Here is a 23,706-nt window from a genome sequence, read left to right on the forward strand (position 1 = left end):
ATCAAAACATTTTAGGTTGTGACCATGTTCTTTTAACTAGAAGAAAAACATTTTGAATGAATACCATAACATTTTAAATCGTGACCATTGTCTTTTCATTCAAACAAAATTCTTTTTATCAATATAATAACATTTTAGATGAGGACAATTATATTTTTCTTAGAACCATGTTCACTGATCCAACATGGTTGCAGGTTAAAATGTTACATGGTCGCCGCAAAAATAGCTCCTATCATATTATTTTGCTCTTCGAATATGATTGTGACAATCATGTTTCTTCTCTGCGTGTAGTTTTTGTTTTTATAAATTAATGTTACTTAAAATTTCCTAGTTAAATTTCATTAACCCTCTCATGCCCAATGTTGCCCATAGGCTTATATGCTTCTAAGTCCCTTTATTTTCATTTGTTCGACATGTGATCTCTTGCATTATATGACGAACCAGGATAGCAAGGACTTTGAATTTTTTTCATTTCATGTGTGAGTCCAGACTAACATAGTGTTAGCACATTAAAAATTTGTAGACCCGTGCATTTTAATTCGGGCATGAGGGGTTTAAGTTATTATTGATTTTAAGTTATCTGATCAATTTTGAGAGTATTTCTCGACTTCTGGGACGATGTCTTAAAAAAATGTTTGCAGGCCATTGCAGGGTACACGCTATTAAAATCGAACACCATATGTACTAAGGAATTTCTATTTATTTTTAATTATATTAAGTTCAATGAAAAACCTCCTCGTCTTCTCTATTAGGAATACAAAAGTTTTTTTCTTTGTGTCATTTAAACAAAAGAAACCAAACGTGATCCAAATGTCTTGAAAACAGAAGAAAATGCAAACAACAACAAAAAAAAAGAGGAGGAGTTAAGGAAATACAAAATACAACAATGTTTCGTTTGGTTTACAAAACCCTTCCCCATCATTGCTATAATTTCTTTGGCATTTCGGTTATTAACCAAACAAAAGAGCCAACAAACACTGAGGATAATTTGGTAACAATTAAACAAAAGAATTTGTTTATGCATCAATTTACATCATCTCTATCTCTGATCAAAAGCCGCCATGCCATGCCCTTGGTATGGCGTGGTTGGGGGGACCATAAAGGTGTATTATGGAATGTCGACAAGCAATGGAGTTGTGGTGATGGTGGTGGTGGTGGTGGCTACAATTTCCAGCAACAACATCGTCCTCTATAGTACTCCAATAATAACAGCCAACTTCAACTTCAGTAGAAGGAAGGAATGGCTTTAATGAGTTTCCAGCTAAACTAAATTGAAATGTAGCGAACCCAATGAAGAAACCAAACCATGACACATTATAATAATATTGCGATTATAACTTAACTGTTGGGCACACTGACTATGCGCAGGGTTGGCCTGTCACAAACTGTGACTTTTGCGACATACATTTGCGACGGTATAATACGTATGTCGCAAAAGTCGTAAACCTACTGTAGAAAACCAAATTTTGAATAGAAGAAATCCTGAACATTTTTTAATTTAGTTTGACAGCATTCGCTGCGAGTTTCTGCAGAAATTTGTGAAAGTTTTCCCATCAAGCCTATTTTCTTAGGTGATATCGAAATTCCCGTTGGTGAGTGTGCAAAATACCTTGGAGTTATATTGGACAGAAGACTTAACTTAAAGCTAAGAACGGACGAGAAAATCCACGGTTACCCTGTACTCGTGCAAAAGGCAATAGGGAAAATGTGGGGACTAAAACCGAAAATTGTGAACATTCCTAAGAATTGAAACTTCTTCGCACATACCATCGTCTTGGATATCATCGAATTCGCTGCCTAGCCGACACGACTAAAGTATTTTCAGTTTGCGACTTTTGTTACTTTTTCTACATTTACGACGCGTATGTGACGTTTACGACGTTTACAACTTTGCGACAGTCGCAAACCTAAAAAAGTTTGATACAGACCATCTCTGACTATGCGATTCATTCAGATGGGTGCCGGAGATATGTTTTGTAGAAAAGATAAGGTGACATAGGTTTTAAAGGGGGCCTTTTAAAACATATGGTCTACTCTACTTCTGCCACAGAAGCTCCGTGCAAAATCTAGTACTCCATGAGAATTTCAAGTAAAATGTAATAAAATAAATTGATTTTGTTGACAAGTCGTCTTGGAGAAGCTCCCAATGACTCCAAAAAACCAGACACCCTTTTCAGAGTATGATCTTACTCTAGGGGAATAATTGCAAGTAAGTTTTAGAATTTAATCATATATTAACAAGTAAGTAAAGTCTAAAGTCGGGCGGTCCGACTGTATTATACCCTTCACCCCTATGTAGGCCAAAATTTGTGTTACCATCTCAACTACTTGACATTTGTTGGAAGCTATATAAAGGAGACTATTTTTTTACTTCTACAAAATCTTTAGGATTAAAATTTAAATCGGCTAACGCTATACACACGCAGAGAAGAAACATGATTGTCACAATCATATTCGAAGAGCAAAATAATATGATAGGAGCTATTTTTGCGGCGACCATGTAACATTTTAACCTGCAACCATGTTGGCTCAGTGAACATGGTTCTAAGAAAAATATAATTGTCCTCATCTAAAATGTTATTATATTGATAAAAAGAATTTTGTTTGAATGAAAAGACAATGGTCACAATTTAAAATGTTATGGTATTCATTAAAAATGTTTTTCTCTTAGTTAAAAGAACAACCTAAAATGTTTTGATCTTTATGAAAACACTTTTTTCATCTTCGAAAAAAGGACGCCACTTGAGAAAAGAAAACACAAAATTAATTTTTTTTGTTTGTTTTTATTTATTTATAAACTAATTCATTGTTTATTTGTATTTATAATGCCGTTCAAGCAAACATCATATATTTTTACACACTCTATTTTATTTCAATTTCAACAATAAGTAATTATTCCATATTTACATCGTGCTCATCAAATGTACAAACGCAGACATCATATAACTGCAAATAAAAATAAATGATACCATATAGCAAAATGCAGAACAAAAAACAGGTACATTTTTTCAATTACACTTTCCTTTTTTTGTGGTCACATAAAACCACGTGCCACTTAAATAAATTAACACAAAACACAAAAAAACCGTATTCTTCGTCCATTCCAAGAAACAATCAACACACGACTGATGCGCAAAATGAAAATCGTGTGTACCTGGTCAATGTTTTTATAAAATTCTTTTCGCTGCAAAAAAGTTAAAAAATTAAATGGTCACGAAAAAAATGTAAATGGTCTTTATGGCCATGTAATGGTTCTAGACATGTCTATACTCAACCTATAAAAATACTTTTTTCCCTGTAAAAAAGTAAAAAAATGGAATGGTCAGGAACATAATTTTCCCGACCATTTAATGGTTTCAAATTCTATCATTTAAATGATAAAACATGTTTGCGGTATTTGAGAACCATTCAAATGCTTATTGCCACCATACATTTTTCTTCGCTCGAAAACTATTTTTACAAAGACAAAATACATGGTTTTCGCGGCAATTACATGCTCTAGATAAGCATTAAATGGATGCGGCAACCATGTCCAAACATGGTTTTTCTGTGCGTGCAGTTAATTGGAGGAAACTTCCATTGAAAATGGGTCTAAAATGTGTAACAGTCTACCATATTTCCCCAACTCTGGTGTACGTATATATGGGAGCTATATATAATCTGAACCTATTTTGACTAAATTTTACATGTATAGTTAAAAAAATAATTCTGCTATCTAAGCGAAATTTCACGTAAATGGGAGCATAACTTTGGCCCTCCTAGTCATATGAGTGCAAATCGAAAGGAAGATATATATGGGAGTCATATCTAAATCTGAACCGATTTCAACCAAATTTGGCCCAATTACCGATACTACCAAATGTACTCCTTGTGCGAAATTTGAAGCAAATCACGGCAAAACCCTGGATTTTGGGGCCATATAAGTTCAAATCGGACGAAAGATATATATGGGAGCTATATCTAAATCTGAATCGATTTTAACAAAATTTGACACACTTAACGACACTATTAAACGTAACCCTTGTGCAAAATTTGAAGCAAATCACGGAAAAACTCTGGCTTTTGTGGCCATATAAGTTCAAATCGGACGAAAGATATATATGGGAGCTATATCTAAATTTGAACCGATTTCAATCAAATTTACCAAGCATTAGTAGAATGTCAATTCTACCCTCTGTGCAAAATTTCACGAAGATCGGTAGTAAACTTTGGCCTCTGTGGTCATATGAGTCTAAATCGGACGAAAGATATATATGGGAGCTATATCTAAATCTGAACCGATTTGGCTGATATTTTGCAAGATCTTCGAGATTCATAAAATATTTGGATGTACGGTATTTCAAGAAAAATCGGTTGATAAACAAGCTAACTATGACCACATCGGGGATAAATATATATGGCAGCTATATCTAAATCTGAACCGATTTTTTCCAAAACCAATAGCGATTGTCTCTGTCCCAAGAAACGGCCCTATGCCAAATTTGAGGACGATCGGACTTAAATTGCGAGCAGTACTTTGTGCACAAAATTACATATACAGAAAGACGGACGGACAGACAGACAGACGGACATCGCTAAATCGACTCAGAATTTAATTCTAAGCCGATCGGTATACTAAAATATGGGTCTATGACCAATATTTCTTGGCGTTACATACAAATGCACAAACTTATTATACCCTGTACCACAGTAGTGGTGAAAGGTATAAATATAATAAATAATAATTAAATCTGAAGCAATTTTAAGGAAACTTCGCAAAAGTTTATTTATGATTTATCGCTCGATATATATGTATTAGAAGTTTAGGAAAATTAGAGTTATTTTTACAACTTTTCGACTAAGCAGTGGCGATTTGACAAGGAAAATGTTGGTATTTTGACCATTTTTGTCGAAATCAGAAAAACATATATATGGGAGCTATATCTAAATCTGAACCGATGTCAACCAAATTTGGCACGCATAGCTACAATGCTAACTCTACTCACTGTGCAAAATTTCAACTAAATCGGAGCAAAAAATTGGCCTCTGTGGGCATATGAGTGTAAATCGGGCGAAAGCTATATATGGAAGCTATATCTAAATCTGAACCGATTTCAATAAGATTTGGCACACTTGACTACACTACTAATTGTACTCCTAGTGCAAAGTTTCAAGCTAATCGGTCCAAAACTCTGGTTTCTGGGGCCATATAAGTCCATATCGAGCGAAAAATATATATGGAAGCTATATCTAAATCTGAATCGATTTCAATCAAATTTGGCACACATGACTATACTACCAATTGTACTCCTTGTGCAAAATTTCAAGCTAATCGGGATAAAACTCTGGCTTCTGGGTCCATGTAAGTGCATATCGGGCGAAAGATATAAATGGCAGCTATATCTAAATCTGAATCGATTTCAACCAAATTTGGCACGCATAGCTACAATGCTAAATCTACTCCCTGTGCAAAATTTCAACCAAATTGGGCCAAAACTCTGGCTTTTAGGACCATATTAATCCATATCGGGCGAAAGATATATATGGGAGCTATATCTAAATCTGAACCGATTTCAATCAAATTTTGCACACTTTACTATACGACTATGTTATGTTTGTACAACATTTCAAGCAAATCGGTATAAAACTCTGGCTGCTGGGTCCATATTAGTGCATATCGGGCGAAAGATATATATGGGAGCTATATCTAAATCTGAACCGATTTCTTCCAAAATCAATAGGGTTCTATTCTGACCCAAATTAGGAACATGTGCCAAATTTGAAGGCGATTGGACTTAAATTGCGACCTAGACTTTGATCACAAAAATGTGTTCACAGACAGACGGACAGACGGACATGGTTATATCGACTCAGGGACCCACCCTGAGCATTATTGCCAGAGACACCATGTGTCTATCTCGTCTCCTTCTGCGTGTTACAAACATATGCACTAACTTATAATACCCTGTTCCACAGTGTGGCGCAGGGTATAAAACCAAGGCACCATATTTCACTAAATAATCGCTCAAAGAAGACTGGTTATACCCTGCGCCACACTGTGGAACAGGGTATTATAAGTTAGTGCATATGTTTGTAACACCCAGAAGGAGACGAGATAGACACATGGTGTCTTTGGCAATAATGCTCAGGGTGGGTCCCTGAGTCGATATAACCATGTCCGTCTGTCCGTCCGTCCGTCCGTCTGTCTGTGAACACATTTTTGTGATCAAAGTCTAGGTCGTAATTTAAGTCTAATCGCCTTCAAATTTAGCACATGTTCCTAATTTGGGTCAGAATAGAACCCTATTGATTTTGGAAGAAATCGGTTCAGATTTAGATATAGCTCCCATATATATCTTTCGCCCGATATGGACTAATATGGTCCTAAAAGCCAGAGTTTTGGCCCAATTTGGTTGAAATTTTGCACAGGGAGTAGATTTAGCATTGTAGCTATGCGCGCCAAATTTGGTTGAAATCGATTCAGATTTAGATATAGCTGCCATTTATATCTTTCGCCCGATATGCACTTATTATGTCCGTCCGTCCGTCTGTCTGTGAACACATTTTTGTGATCAAAGTCTAGGTCGCAATTTAAGTCTAATCGCCTTCAAATTTAGCACATGTTCCTAATTTGGGTCAGAATAGAACCCTATTGATTTTGGAAGAAATCGGTTCAGATTTAGATATAGCTCCCATATATATCTTTCGCCCGATATGGACTAATATGGTCCTAAAAGCCAGAGTTTTGGCCCAATTTGGTTGAAATTTTGCACAGGGAGTAGATTTAGCATTGTAGCTATGCGTGCCAAATTTGGTTGAAATCGATTCAGATTTAGATATAGCTCCCATATATATCTTTCGCCCGATATGGACTAATATGGTCCTAGAAGCCAGAGTTTTGGCCCAATTTGTTTGAAATTTTGCACTCGGAGTACAATTAGTAGTGCAGTTAAGTGTGCAAAATTTGATTGAAATCGGTTCAGATTTAGATATAGCTCACATATATATCTTTCGCCCGATATGGACTAATATGGTTCTAATATCCAGAGTTTTGGACCAATTTGTTTGGAATTTTGCACAGGGAGTAGATTTAGTATTGTAGCTATGTGTGCCAAATTTGATTGAAATCGGTTCAGATTTATATATAGCTCCCATATATAGCTTTCGCCCGATTTACACTCATATGACCACAGAGGCCAATTTTTTACTCCGATTTAGTTGAAATTTTGCACAGGGAGTAGAATTAGCATTGTAGCTATGCGTGACCAATTTGGTTGAAATCGGTTCAGATTTAGATATAGCTCCCATATATATGTTTTTCTGATTTCGACAAAAATGGTCAAAATACCAACATTTTCCTTGTAAAATCGCCACTGCTTAGTCGAAAAGTTGTAAAAATGACTCTAATTTTCCTAAACTTCTAGTACATATATATCGAGCGATAAATCATAAATAAACTTTTGCGAAATTTCCTTAAAATTGCTTCAGATTTAAATGTTTCCCATATTTTTTTACTAACATTGTGCTCCACCCTAATGCATTAGCCGACTTAAATTTTGAGTCTATAGATTTTGTAGAAGTCTATCAAATTCTGTCCAGATCGAGTGATATTTAACATAAATGTATGTATTTTGGATAAACCTTTATATATAGCCCCCAATACATTTGACGGATGTGATATGGTATCGGAAATTTAGATCTACAAAGTGGTGCAGGGTATAATATAGTCGGCCCCGCCCGACTTTAGACTTTCCTTACTTGTTTTTATATAATTTCAAGAGCGCCGGTTACTTGGGGATTTCCCATTCCCGAAAACATATAAAAAATGCAAGTTTTCTTATACCTTCTTTCAAAAGTTATTCCAAGAACTAATTTCTAACAGCTGGGCAACAAAAGTTGTCTTCCTTAGAATTTTTAAAAATTCTTTTATATGTAAATCTCCTATGAAAGTTGTTCTACAAACAATGATACAAAACGATTTAAGGCCCCACATTTAGGCCTAGCTACTCCTCACTATCCCCCATAGACTCCACATTATTCTCGCACACATACACTCTCATTTATATTCATGCTCTTTTTTCCAAACTCACCTGGCAGACTGAATGGCTGACATGACAATCGTGACTGCCATTGTTTGGGCCATATTTATTGTTAGTGTTGTTTTTGTGTTGTTCCATACCATTCTTCATTTTCTTTGGTTGATTCGCCCCAAACAGCAACTACAACAACAGCAACAACTAACCTGAAAATAAACAACAACAACACTGGGGCATTTCATACCCTTTTGGAGTTTCACACTGTAATTAAGGTAACACCGCAACAACACTCACCTTGCCACACACTTTAACGGTAAGAGGTGAGTATTAGCACAGCACAGAATGATCATGTGTGAAGGGCGGAGGGGGACAATAACAACACGTGAACAACTACTTTCCATAACAATGCAACACTCACTCAATTATACACCTCTCTTCGGTATGCATGTTGATGCATCATACGAAGAAGAAGAAGAGAACAATAATGCATTCGTGTGTATTATGAGAGATAAAGAAGAATCGTTGCACTATAGGCAGGGCTGCCAATAAAATTTCAAGAAAAATCGTCACTTTTTCCCGAAGAAATCGTCATAATCGTCACTTACATTTCAAAAATCGTCAAAAAATCGGCAATGTGAATTATATTGAAATGAAACTAATTTTTTGGTTAAAAACAAAAGTATTTATTTCATATAAAGAAAAGAAAATTAACATACATAAATATGCAATTCAACAACAAAAGCACAAGGACTTCAGTTTTATATAAAAATAACATAAAAATATTTTATGCAATTCCAAAAATAATATAAAAATATTTTTTTTAATATATAGCATAGTTATTAATTCAGTAAGATTTTTATTTAAAAATAAAAATAAGATCTTTAATATTTTCGTATGTGTTGCACGATTTTCCAAAATTTGACCATAAAATTAAGAGGTACAATTTTCTATAGAAATTAAATTTTCCAAAAATTTTCTAGAAATAAAATTTTGACAAAATTTTCTATAGAAATAAAAATGACATTTTGACAAAATTTTCTATAGAAATAAACATGTGCAAAAATGTCTACAGATATAAAATTTTGACAAAGTGTTTTATAGAAATAAAATTTTGGCAACATTTTCTATAGAAATAAAATTTTGACAAAAGTTTCTATAGACATAAAATTTTGCAAAAAATTACTTAGAAATAAATTTTTGCAAAAATTTTCTTAGACATAAAATTTTGCAAACATTTTCATAGAAATAAAGTTTTGCAAGAATTTACTATAGAAAAGTTCTATAAAAATAAAAATATGCAAAAATTTTGAAAAATTTTCTGTACAAATAAAATTTTCTATATAAATACAATTTTGACAACATTTTTTATAGAAATAAAATTATGACAAAATTCTCTATAGAAATATAATTTTAACAAAATTTTCTATAGAAATAAATTTTTGATAAAATTTCTATAGAAATAAAGTTTTTACAACTTTTTCTGTAGAAATAAAATTTTAACAAAATTTTTCTATAAATTCAATATAAAGCATTTCTTTCGATTAATACAATATTTTTACTTATACCAACCACAAAAATTAAAAAAATAATTATGGTTAGTATATATATATGAACAACTTCAAATTAAAATTATTTTGAAGTTGTTCAAAATATTTTTTTTTAATTTGGTAGATTTTTGGTTTTTGTTTCAAAGTTTGGTGGATTATTTTTGGTGCAAGTGGCAAAATGAGCAAAAATTTGCAATTTACCTATCTGACAACTGTCAAATGTATTCTCTTTTTTGCTGGTTCTAACCGTGTAAACGAACTGCTTCTAGTCAAAATTTTTGAACGGGGCTAATATCGTCATTTTTGGGGCAAAAATCGGAAAATCGGCATTTGCTATTTTTTAAGTAAAAAATCGTCAAAATGCCGATAAATCGGCAAAATTGGCAGCCCTGACTATAGGAGGTTGGCTTTTAATAAAAGAAATGTTCGGTTTAAATATATGAGAATTATTTGTAGAACTTTATGTGAAACAAAATTTTGGGGAAGGGAATATTTATGGACCGATATAAATTCAAAACCTGAGTAAAACTTCTCCAGTTGAAATTTTAGGCAAAATTGATTAAAAAGTTGGCTTTTAAATGTTTACTTTGTAAAATCCAGAGATCTCTTTATGCGAAATATAGAAAAGAATGTATTTAAGAAGATGATTTACTTCACTAAAATTGGTTTGAGAATTCAAACTAAATATAAAATTCAAGCAAAAAAAATCTATATAGGATGTAAAAACATGGGATAAGATACCCTGATTCAAGTAGTTGCCCCAATTACGGCCAAACAATACGGCTTCACGGAAGATGAATGTTGAAAAGTTCAAATGCCCAGCGTATGTCTATCAGATTTTTTTTATTGCAAATTTTTGCCCGATAGAGAATCGAACCACGGAAGATTCATTTTGTAAGCCACTAGTTTTGAGAATTTTAAGAAAATTTTCTTCTACTTTAATTATTATTGAATTTATTTGCATGGTGGGGAAATTTTCTTTAAAAGAAAAAATAAATTTATTTTGCAATAAACGTAAGTTACATCAATTTAAATATAACAGAAAATTCTATTCAAAAAATTCAAGCAGTTGTAATCCTCAACTCACAATAAAGGTGTATGACGCGGTCTGCGGTCAACTTGCCAAAATAGAACATTGAACCGTGATACAATGAAATGTTTCTCATAAGGAGAAGGAAGCCATGGGAAACCTGCTGATGTTGGGCCTAAACCTGGTCTCTTTATCCACTCTGCGTAAATTGGGACTTTTGTGTCAGTATGTTTTATTAAGATGGTAAACACCACCGTCTCGATCCTATAAGAAAACTTCTTAAAATTTACCTTATATAAGATATGTTCTCAAAATGTTGTCTCTATAAAAAAAATGCTGTCACAAATTAGTCTCCCTAGGAAACTTTATCAAACGTTAGAAAATTATTGTCAAAATTTAATTTTCAAAAGAAATTTTATTAAAAACTAGCGTAACCCGGCCCGCTTCGCTGCGCCTTCCGAAGCGTATTTGGAGGAACATTTTGCGTTAACTTAGTCAACTATATCCTTCGTGCTGAAAACAAATTTGAAAAGATTTGAATTCTTTTAAACAAATCGGACTACTTGATTTTTCGTTTATAGGTACAAATACGGCGGGAAAGGGTGTACATTCTTCTATATTTCTTGTGAATTTTAAGTGTGGTTTGTCAAGGAAAGGTATCCTTCTCCTCAACATATCTGAAAATTAAGCATTATATTATAATAACATACAAAGAATTAAAGTTCTTTACTAAAAAGAAGTCTGGCAGAAGCCTGTGCAAAAATCATAAATTTATGTACCGAGTTCCCATTTACGGACAACCCTCTACTTTCAACTTAAGAAAAAAAAAAAAAACGGACAAAAGGAAACCCTCTCTTTACTAATAAGAAGTCTGGAAGAAAGAAGCCTGTGCAAAAATCATAAAATTATATACCGAGTTCCCATTTACGGACAACCCTCCACTTTCAATTTAAGAGAAAAAACCGGCAAAAGGGAACTCTCTCCCCACCTTCGCTCCACTCTGACCAGATATCGGACTATCACGTACCCTATATTAATTTCGCAACTACTCAATGGTCCCTATAAATTCTATCGAAGTAAATCGACAAAGTTTATTTCAATTTTCCCCTTCCCCAACCAGATATCGCAAAATTAATATATTAATTTAAAAATCATGTATAAATTTCATCACCTCCTCCCACGTTCCCTGTAAATTGCAAGTAGATCGGAGATGTTTAATTTTTGCTCTATTGTTTTAAAGGGACGTCACTTTCCCCGATACAATATCGACAAACACCGTAGTGAATAGCACCCCTAACCTTCCCTGAAAATTCTTGAAACTTTCCTTCAAGTGTGGGACAATGAAGGTTGCCTCTTCATTTATAACCTTTTCCCCCGCTTCCTTTGTAAATTTCAAGAAAACTTAAAGTTTTTTATATTTTATGTTAGCCTGATACCGAAACAGGCAATTGACGTCCAAATGCATTATATCTAATTATACAATTATTTTTCGAGCTTTATGGACAGATATAGATTAAGGAACATGGTAATAGAGCCATTTTTTTTTTGCAGTTTTAGAGGAGGACCTCCTCCCCGACCAAATGTCGAAAAGCGTATCTTTTGTAAACGTCCCAGAAAATGTCAAGCAAATTATAAGCCTAAAGGGGCGGCCTCTCTTCCGTCCAAAAATCACAAAATCAGGTATCAACTATTACGGTTGACAGAGGTTACGATCTCTCCCCAGTCCTCTGTAAATTTCAAGTAACTCGGTAAAGTTTAATTGTTTCTCTGTATGTACTTAAGAGAAGCGGATGTCTCCCTATGCCCTTTTATTTTTATTAAAAAATCAGGAACCTGATATAAATTTCACAACCTCACCCATTTTTCCGTAAAATTTCTGTCGGGGGAGTTTAGTTTTGTTTTCACTGTACTTTAAAAAAAGTCGGGCGAAGGGTGGCCCCCCTCCCCGACCAAATATCGAAAAATAATGTAGCGGATTTTTGTCTAGATGCCAACCCCAACATTCAATGAAAATTTCATGCAAATCGCATAATTTTGTTCCAAGTTTCAAAAAGTAAGGCAAGGGGGAGGTCCCCGTCCGCATATGAAATCATCAGGTACCCCATATTAATTCCATAACCTCACCGCATGTTCTCTTTAAATCTCAGATAATTTAGAGAATTTTAGTTTTTTCACTGTACTTTAACAAAAGTCGAACAAAGAGGAGGTCCCCCTCCGCCACCAAATATCGAAATATAAAGTAGCGGATCTTTGTCTAGTTGCCAACCCCAACCTTCAATGAAAATTTCAAGCAAATCGGTCAACTTTGGTCCAATTTTCAAAAAGTCCGACAAAGGGAAGGTCCCCCTCCGCGACCAGGTGTCAAAAAATGAGGTACCCTATTTTCACCACATGAACGTCCCCTATGATCTCTGAAAGTTTCAAGTAAATCGGTTCAGCCGTTTCGGAGCCAACTCGGTTCATACAAACAAACAAACAAATAAACAAACATAGATTGAATTTTATATATATAGATTAAATTTTTTTTAATAAAATTTTTATACAATTTTTTCTTAATATTAAGTCTCTATAAAAATTGTGCCAAAATTTAGGCACTAGAAATGTCCTCGAAATTAAGTTTCTAAATACTTTGCCTCTATAGAAAATTTTCACAAAATTTTGTCTCAATAGAAAATTTGCCAATAATTAGTCTCTCTATGAAATTTTGCCAAAATTTAATATCTAAAGAAAATTTCCTCAAAATTTCTAGAAATTTAATCTCTACGGAAAATTTTCTCAAAATTTAACCTCTTTAGAAGTTTTTTCACAAAATTTAGTCTCTGTGGAAAATTTTCTCAAAATTTAGTCACTGTAGGAAATTTTCTCGAAATTTAACCTTTATGGGAAATTTCTACAAAATTTTGTATCTATAGGCAATTGTGTCAAAATTTTGTCTCTAAAGGAATTTTTCTCAAAACTCTATAATTTTTATACCCTCCACCATACGATGGGGGGTATATTAACTTTGTCATTCCGTTTGTAACACATCGAAATATTGATCTAAGACCCCATAAAGTATATATATTCTGGGTCGTGGTGAAATTCAGAGTCGATCTGAGCATGTCCGTCCGTCCGTCCGTCCGTCTGTTGAAATCACGCTAACTTCCGAACGAAACAAGCTATCGACTTGAAACTTGGCACTAGTAGTTGTTATTGACGTAGGTAGGGTGGTATTGCAAATGGGCCATATCGGTCCACTTTTACGTATAGCCCCCACATAAACTGAACCCTCAAATTTGGCTTGCGAGGCCTCTAAGAGTAGCAAATTTCATCCGATCCGGCTGAAATTTGGTACCTGGTGTTAGTATATGGTCTCTAATGACCATGCAAAAATTTGTTCATATCGGTCCATAATTATATATAGCCCCCATATAAACCGAACCCTCAAATTTGGCTTGCGAGGCCTCTAAGAGTAGCAAATTTCATCCGATCCGGCTGAAATTTGGTACGTGGTGTTAGTATATGGTCTCTAACAACCATGCAAAAATTGGTCCACATCGGTCCATGATTATATATAGCCCCCATATAAACCGATCACCAGATTTGACCTCCGGAGCCTCTTGGAAGACGAAAATTCATCTGATTCTGTTGAAATTTGGTACGTGATGTTAATATATGGCCTCAAACACCCACGTAAAAATTGGTCCATATCGGTCCATAATTATATATAGGCCCCATATAAACCGATCCCCAGATTTGACCTCCGGAGCATCTTGGAAGAGCAAAATTCTTCCCATTCGGTTGAAATTTGGTACGTGATGTTAGTATATGGTATCCAACAACCATGCAGGAATTGGTTCCTATCAGTCCATAATTATATATAGGTCCCATATAATCCGATCGCCAGATTTGACCTCCAGATCCGATCTGGTTGAAATTTGGTACGTGGTGGTAGTATATGATATTTAACAACCATGCCAAAAGTGGTCTATATCAGTCCATAATCATTTATGGCCCCATATAAACCGATCCCGAGATTTGGTTTTGGAGCCTCTTGAAGGAGCAAATTTCATACGAGGGAGTTGAAATTTGTGGATGACTGTCTTTCGTAGAAGTTTCTACGCAATCCATGGTGGAGGGTACATAAGATTTGGCCTGGCCGAACTTACGGCCGTATATACTTGTTTTTTTCTTTTTTTTTTAATTTTAGTCTCTACAGGAAATTTGTTCTTAGCCTCTATAGAAATTTTTCAAAAATTGAAAATGTTCTCAAGCTTTAGTCTTTGTAGGCAATTTTCTCAAAATTTAGTCTCTATAGAAAATTTTCGCATAATTTATTAGCTACAGGAAAATGTGTAAAAATGTAGTTTATATGGGATTTTTTTTTAGAAATGTAGTCTCTAAAGGAAGTTTTCTCGATATGTAGTCTCTTCAGGGAAAATTTCTCAATGTTTACCCTCTAGAGAAATTTATCCCTTGTAGACATTTTTCACAAAATTTAGTGCCTATAGGAAATTTTGCCAAAATTTGGTCTCAAAAGGAAATTTTCTCGATATGTAGTCTCTTCAGGGAAAATTTCTCAATGTTTACCCTCTATAGAAATTTTTCACAAAATTTAGTCTGTATAGGAAATTTACACAAAATTTAGTATATATTGGAATTTTGTCAAATTCTAATGTCTAAAGGCAATTTTCTCGAAACTTGGACTCTATAGATTTTTTTTTTGGAAATTTAGTCTTTACAAGAAATATTCTCAAAACTTTGCATCTGTAGATTTTTTTCACAAAATTTCGTCTCTGTGGGATTTTTTTTTCAAAATTAAGTTTCTATAGGAAATTTTCTCAATATTTAATCCCTATAGAAAATAAAGACTGTCAATATTTTCTTTCTATAGAAAATTTTCTGTTTATAGAAATTTTTATACAATTTTTCTGTCTTTTTTAATTAGTTTTATTTATATATTTGCGTAATTATTATAGCTAAAAATTACAATAAATGTTTTTTGGTGTTTTACTCGATCTTTTTCTTTCAATAAAAAATAAATAAAACTATTGACATTTAATTACAATAAATAAACAAGTATATACGGCCGCAAGTTCGGCCAGGCCGAATCTTATGTACCCACCACCATGGATTGCGTAGAAACTTCTACGAAAGACTGTCATCCACAATCGAATTACTTGGGTTGTGGTATCTTAAAACTTCTTATTCCTGCATGGTTGTTGGATACCATATACTAACATCACGTACCAAATTTCAACCGAATGGGAAGAATTTTGCTCTTCCAAGGGGCTCTGGAGGTCAAATCTGGGGATCGGTTTATATGGGGCCTATATATAATTATGGACCGATATCGACCAATTTTTGCATGGGAGTTTGAGGCCATATATTAACACCACGCACCAAATTTCAACTGAATCAGATGAATTTTGGTCTTCCAAGAGGTTCCGGAGGTCAAATCTGGTGATCGGTTTATATGGGGGCTATATATAATTATGAACCGATGTGGACCAATTTTTGCATGGTTGTTAGAGACCATAAACTAACATCACGTACCAAATTTCAGCCGGATCGGATGAAATTTGCTTCTCTTAGGGGCCTCGCAAGCCAAATCGGGGGATCGGTTTATATGGGGGCTATATATAATTATGAACCGATGTGGACCAATTTTTGCATGATTGTTAGAGACCATATACTAACACCATGTACCAAATTTCAGCCGGATCAGATAAAATTTGCTTCTCTTAGGGGCCTCGCAAGCCAAATCGGGGGATCGGTTTATATGGGGGCTATATATAATTATGGACCGATGTGGACCAATTTTTGCATGGTTGTTAGAGACCATATACTAACACCATGTACCAAATTTCAGCGGGATCGGATGAAATTTGCTTCTCTTAGAGGCCTCGCAAGCCAAATTTTGGGGTCCGTTTATATGGGGGCTATACGTAAAAGTGGACCGATATGGCCCATTTGCAATACCATCTGACCTACATCAATAATAACTACTTGTGCCAAGTTTCAAGTCGATAGCTTGTTTCGTTCGGAAGTTAGCGTGATTTCAACAGACGGACGGACGGACGGACGGACGGACATGCTCAGATCGACTCAGAATTTCACCACGACCCAGAATATATATACTTTATGGGGTCTTAGAGCAATATTTCGATGTGTTACAAACGGAATGACAAAGTTAATATACCCCCCATCCTATGGTGGTGGGTATAAAAAGATTAAAGCACTTGCAAAAAACTTTCATTTCATAACTTTCTGTCTTCAGAAAATTTTATGCAAATTTCTCTTGGAAATATTGTTCAAATTAGTATCTGTTCCTTTCCTTATTTGAAAAATTAGCTTCATGCTAAATTGTTTTGAAAATTAAGATTTTATTTAATATAATTCATTATAATAAATAAATGAAACTAATCATATTATTCCTTTTAATCGTTTGTCGTCTTTACAATACTGAATGAAGCTATTTATTTATGTACTCACAGTTACTAGCAAAGAGCTGTCATTTCATAACTTTCTGTCTTCAGAATATTTTCTTTAGGAAATATTGTCTGTTTCTTTCCTTATTTAAAAATTCGCTTCATGCTAAATTGTTTTCAAAATTTAGATTTTATTTAACATAATTCATTATAATAAATAAATAAATGTAACTACTCAAATTATTTCTTTTAATCGTTTTGTTGTCTTTACAATACTGAAATTAAGCTATTTATTTATGTATCTCACAGTTACTATTTATTTCTTGTGCTAAATGTAATGGTAAGAATAATCCAATTGACTACCTCCAATGACATCCCCCGTATTAAATTCAACTCTTAAATTCAAGTCGAGTATATTTAGGAGTAACTACTCCTAACTTCTCATGATGCTCTCTTTTATCATGATATAAATTATGATGAGGGTGTGGTGAATAACATCAGGTGTTAATATGTGTGTATTTGTAGTGTATACACCTTTGTTGTAGCATTACTGTATTCTCCTGGAATTGTCCAACACTTTATTCTCACTAAAACATAAGCTCTCTCTCATCGAAAATATTATGCATGCAATTACGTTTTGTTGAAAACTCCGTCGCTATTTCTGCAAAATTATTCGATACGATCAGGCTTTTTTGGGTGTTACCAAATTACCACACAAATAACGATCATTAGTTGATTTTATCGATCCAAAATGTTGAACATTCCCTCCAGCATTGTACGACTGGTATATCAATAAGTATACCGACGGCAGGGCAAAACTCTCTGGTCGATTTTACCTTAAATATGCCTTAGTCATGGGGGCTATGAGGGTGACGCTCTTCAGTTGATCTCTTTAGTTGCGGCTCGTTGAATGCTCAAAGTTAGTACATCATAATTTGGCGTTACAAAATTTATGTTTAGCTTCAGTTTCAACTTCCAAATTTACAAAAGCAAAGAATTGGACTCTTTTGTTCACTTAATGCTTGTTTTGTTTTTGTATTTCTCTCCTACCTCCATTCCCATATTAAATGTTCAGCTCGCTTTTAGTTTTGAAATTTCCATATACAATTTTGTATTTTCTCGCTACTTGTTCCCTAATGGCAAGAGCGACGGCAATGACGAGGTATCGAAGAACAATGGGTGGAGTAACTTTTATAGGTGCCATTACGCTTAGTGTTTTCATAATTATAACAGTTTAGTTTATCGAATTGTTTCCATAAAGACAGATATGTGAATTTTATGCTTTTACTTTTTGTGTTCATTCATTTTGCTGTTTTTCCATTACGTTATTCCTTATTATATGGCATAAGGCATTGTAAAATGGGTGGAAAAGTAACATAAACAGTCGTCAACATTTTATTTTTATAAGAAATTTTATTAAAATCTTTTATGTAATGGGAAAAAAATCATTAAACACAAGGAACAAGATTTTCAATTTATTTTTGTCATAATTTACTGGCTATAGGAAATATCAAAAACAAAATATTTTCAAGTTTTTGTTTTTCAAATTTTTTTAAAATTTAATTCATATAAAATATTTTTTAAAAATTTATTTTTTTTTTCAAATTTAGTGAATATAGGAAATTTTGTTAAATTGACTCAAAATTTAGTCTCTATAGGAAATTGTCTCAAAATTTAGTCTCCATAGGGATTTTTTCCAAAATTTTGTCTTTATGGGAAAATTTCTCAAGAATTAATTTGTATTAGTAATTTTCCGAAAATATTATTTATATATAAAATTTTCTCAAATGTTCCGTTCATACGATATTTTGCCAAAATTTTCTGTCCATAAGAAATTTTGTCATAGTGTTCCGTCTATAGGAAATTTTATAAAAGTTATTTTCCAACGAAATTTTGTAACAATTTACTTCACTTATATTTTTCAAATTTTACGTTTATAGGAGAATTTCTTAAAATTGTCATCATATAAACAATTTTATCAAAATTTACTCTTTATAGAAAATTTGTCAAAACTTTCTTTCTATAGAAAATTTTGTCTAAAATTCTACAGAAAATTTTGTTAAAATTAAGTCTCTACACGCAAAGAAAAAAAACGTTTGGAAAACGTGTACCGAAAATGTTCTTCTTTTGTTAGAGTTTTTTGAATTGCTTCGAAAATTTTAAACTTCTATCACCAAAAAAATTCGTTTGTTACATAATTTTTAGTTTTTCAATAAAAAAGGTATTTTTGAAACAACAACACAGTCCATTTCGTTTATATCAAACACTGTTCTTTTCTGACTTTAGGTCTTTAATAAGACACATTTTACAGTTCATGTTCGGAATCTTCCGAACATATCTAGAATATATGTAAAAAAAAATCTTCGACCAAAGATCGAACCCACGATCCTTGGCATGCAAGTCGGACGTAGCAACCACTGCTCCACGGTGCCAAACTAAATGTTTGTTTCTGTTAAATAACGTTTGTTTATTCGGTTCGTGGGCGCCGCAAGCTATGCTATATAAATATAACTTATATGGATATTTATTTATGGATGACCATAACAGGTACATGGCTCAGTGGTTAGTGTGTTGGCTTACAAAGTGCATGGTCCGCGGTTCGATTCTCCGTCCAGGCGAAAGGTAAAAATTCTTCTACATAGTTGGTATTACAGGAAAAGGTGTTAAGAACTAAAAAACCTCGTGGATTTCAGAAAGATGTGAGGGAAAATGCAATCAGCAAGAAAATGATGTTTTTTTTTTTTTTTGTTTGAGTTTGTCTTTATGAAATTGTTTTTACATCCTGGAAAAGAATAAACGTTTATCACAAAAAGTATATACTTTTCTTCCAAATACACTTCCTTACAGCGAAAAGCAAATGAGAAACGAACTCTGTTTGTCTAAAATTTCGTTTGGGAGGAAAGAATTATTTTTTTGTGTGTATAGGAAATCATGCCAAAATTTAATATCTATGGGAAATTTTATCAAAATTTAGTCTGCATATGTAATTTTGCTAAACTTAAGGTTCTAAAGGAAATTTTCTGAAAATTTGGTCTCTACAGGAAATTTTGCCAAATTTTGGTCTCTACAGGAAATTTTGCCAAAATTTGGTCTCTACAGGAAATTTTGCCAAAATTTTGTCTCTATAGGAAATTTTCTAAAATTTGGTCAAATTAAAAATTTAGTCTATATGGAAAAGTTTCTCAAAATTTATTCCCTATAAGAAATTTTGTCACAATTTAGTGTCTATTGGAAATTTTGCTAAATTTTACTCTCTAAAAGAAATGTTGTCAAATTTTCAATCTATAGGATATTTTTTTTTTTCAAAATTTGGTCCCCACAGGAAATTTTATCAAACCTTAGTCTCTATATATAGAAACTAAAGTTTGATATAGGTTATTTAGTTTCTTTAGTGAATTTTTTCTCTATAGCAAAATTCGTCAAAATTTAGCATCCATAGGAAATTTTGTCCCTACAGACTTTGTTTTCAAAATTTAGTCCCTATTAAAATTTTGTCAAAATTTACTCCTTATAGGAAATTTGTCAAAATTTTGTCTACATTAAGTTTTCTCTACAGATTTTTTTTTTTTAATTAAGTCTCTATAGGAAATCATGCCAATATGTAATATCTATGGGTAATTTTCTCGAAGTTTAATTTCTATAGTAAAGTAATTTCTATAGTAAATTTTCAGTTAGTCTCTATAAGAAATTTAAACTTAGTCTCTATAGGAAATTTCGCTAAACTTTAAAAATTTTTTCAAAATTTTTTCTCCACAGGACATTTTGTTTGTATAGGAAAATTCGTTAAAATTTTGTCGCTATAAGTAAATTTTGTAAAAATTTTTCCTTATAGAAAATTTTCTCAAAATTTAGTCTTTATAGGAAATGTTGTCAAAATTTAATCTCTAGAGGAAATTTTATCAAAATTTTGTCTCTATAGAAAATTTTATTTCTTTAGTATATTTTGCCAAAATTTTCTCTTTATAAGAAATTTTGTTCTCTATTTTGTTAAAATTAAATTTCTATAGGAAATCATTCCAAAATTTGGGAAATTTTCTCAAAATGTAGTTTCTATGGGAAATTTTCTCAAAATTGAATATCTATAGGAAATTTTCTCAAAATGAGTCTTTATAAGAAATTTTGGTAAAATTTAAACTCTATAGGAAATTTTTATCAAAATTTAGTCTATATAGGAAATTTTGCTAAACTTTAGTGTCTAAAGGAAATTTTCTAAAAATTTGGTCTCTACAGGAAATTTTGCCAAAATTTTGTCTCTATAGGAAATTTTGTAAAATTATGTCACTACACACAAAAAAATTTAACAAACATTTTTCCAATTAAAATTTTAATTAAGTTTTAAAAAATATTCAATTAAAAATTTAATTTATTCAACAATTTTTTTAATTGAAACAAAAATCAATCACAAAAATAATAGTATCAATTAATTTTTTAATTGGATCAATTAACTTTTTAATTTACCCTCATTAATTTTTTAATTGATACTATCATTTCTGTGATTGAAGACATTTCAATTAAAAATTAATTGGATCAATTAATTTCGTGATTGAATCAGAAAAAAATTTTTTGTGTGTATAGACAATTTTCTCAAAATTTAGTCCCAATTAAAAATTTAGATTATATGGAAAAGTTTCTCAAAATGTATTCCCTCTAGGAAATTTTGTCACAATTTAATTTCTATTGGAAATTTTGCTAAACTTTAGTATCTAAAGGAAATTTTGTCAAAATTTTGTGTCTGTAGGAATTTTTTTCAAAATTTGGTCTCCACAGGAAATTTTATCAAAAGTTTTTCTCTTTGGGAAATTTTGCCAAAATTTAGTTTTTTTTAGTAAATTTTGCCAAAATATGGAAAAATTCGTAAAAATTTAGTCTCCTAGGAAATTTTGTAAAACTTTGTCCCTATAGATTTTTTTTTTTCAAAATTTAGTACCTACTACAAATTTTGTCAAAATTTAGTCTCTATGGAAAAGTTTCTCAAATGTTTTCAAAATTTATTCTCTGCAGGATAATTTGTCAAAATTTAGTCCCTATAGGAAATATTCCTAAAATTTTGTCTCTATAGGAAATATTGCTAAAATTTTATCTCTATAGGAAAGTTTCTCAAAATTTAATCTCTATGGGAATTCTTCTCAAAATTTAGACATTATAGGAAATTTTCTGAAAATGTAGTGCCTTTAGTAAATTTTCACAAAATATAGTCTCTATACGAAATTTTCTCAAAAACTAAATTTTCACATGTACTGTCAAATGGATATTTGAAAGAAAGAGGAAATTTAGTATCTATAAGAAATTTTGGTAGAATTTAAACTTAGTCTCTATAGGAAATTTCGCTAAACTTTAGAAATTTTTTTAAATTTCTTTCTCCTCGGGAAATTTTGTCTGTATAGGAAAATTCGTTAAAATTTTGTTTCTATAAGTAAATTTTGTAAATTTTTTTCCTTTTAGAAAATTTTCTCAAAATTTAGTCTTTATAGGAAATGTTGTCAAAATTTAATCTCTATAGGAAATTTTATAAAAATTTACTCTCTATAGAAAATGTTGTTTCTTTAGTATATTTTGCCAAAATTTTCCCTTTATAAGAAATTTGGTCTAAAATTATTCTCTATTTTGTTAAAATTAAATTTCTATAGGAAAGCATTCCAAAATTTGGGAAATTTTCTCAAAATTTAGTTTCTATGGAAAATTTTCTCAAAATTGAATATCTATAGGAAATTTTCTCAAAACGTGTCTTTATAAGAAATTTTGGTAAAATGTAATCTCTATAGGAAATATTATCAAAATTTAGTCTGTATAGGAAATTTTGCTAAACTTTAGTGTCTAAAGAGAAATTTGGTATCTACAGGAAATTTTGCCAAAATTTTGTCTCTATAGGAAATTTTGTAAAATTTTGTCGCTATAGACAATTTTCTCAAAATTTAGTGCCAAAATTTAGTCTATATGGAAAAGTTTCTCAAAATGTATTCCCTATAGGAAATTTTGTCACAATTTAATTTCTATTGGAAATTTTGCTAAACTTTAGTATCTAAAGGAAATTTTGTGTCTGTAGGAAATTTTTTCAAAATTTGGTCGCCACAGGAAATTTTATCAAAAGTTTGTCTCTTTGGGAAATTTTGCCAAAATTTAGTTTTTTTTTAGTAAATTTTGCCAAAATATGGAAAAATTCGTACAAATTTAGTCTCCTAGGAAATTTTGTAAAACTTTGTCCCTATAGATTTTTTTTTTTCAAAATTTAGTACCTACTAAAAATTTTGTCAAAATTTAGTCTCTATGGAAAAGTTTCTCAAATGTTGTCAAAATTTATTCTCGGCAGGATAATTTGTCAAAATTTAGTCTCTATAGGAAATATTGCTAAAATTTTGTCTCTATAGGAGATATTTCTCTATAGGAAAGTTTTTCAAAATTATATATATATATATAGGAAATTTTCTGAAAATGTAGTGCCTTAGTAAATTTTCACAAAATATAGTCTTTATACGAAATTTTCACAAAAATTAAATTTTCACATGTACTGTCAAATGGATATTTGAAAGAAAGAGGAAATTTTTAAAAAATGTATTTACCATAGGAAATTTTCTAAAAATGTTTGTTCTTTCGATTTTTTTTTTTTTGCTATAGATAATTTTATCAACATTTTCTTTCTATAGGAAATTCGGTTTAATTTTCTGACTTTCGAAATTTTTGTCAAAATTTACATTTCATAGAAAGTA

The sequence above is a fragment of the Haematobia irritans genome, chromosome 2 (assembly GCF_050003625.1).
Source record: "Haematobia irritans isolate KBUSLIRL chromosome 2, ASM5000362v1, whole genome shotgun sequence".
Lineage (NCBI taxonomy): Eukaryota > Metazoa > Arthropoda > Insecta > Diptera > Muscidae > Haematobia > Haematobia irritans.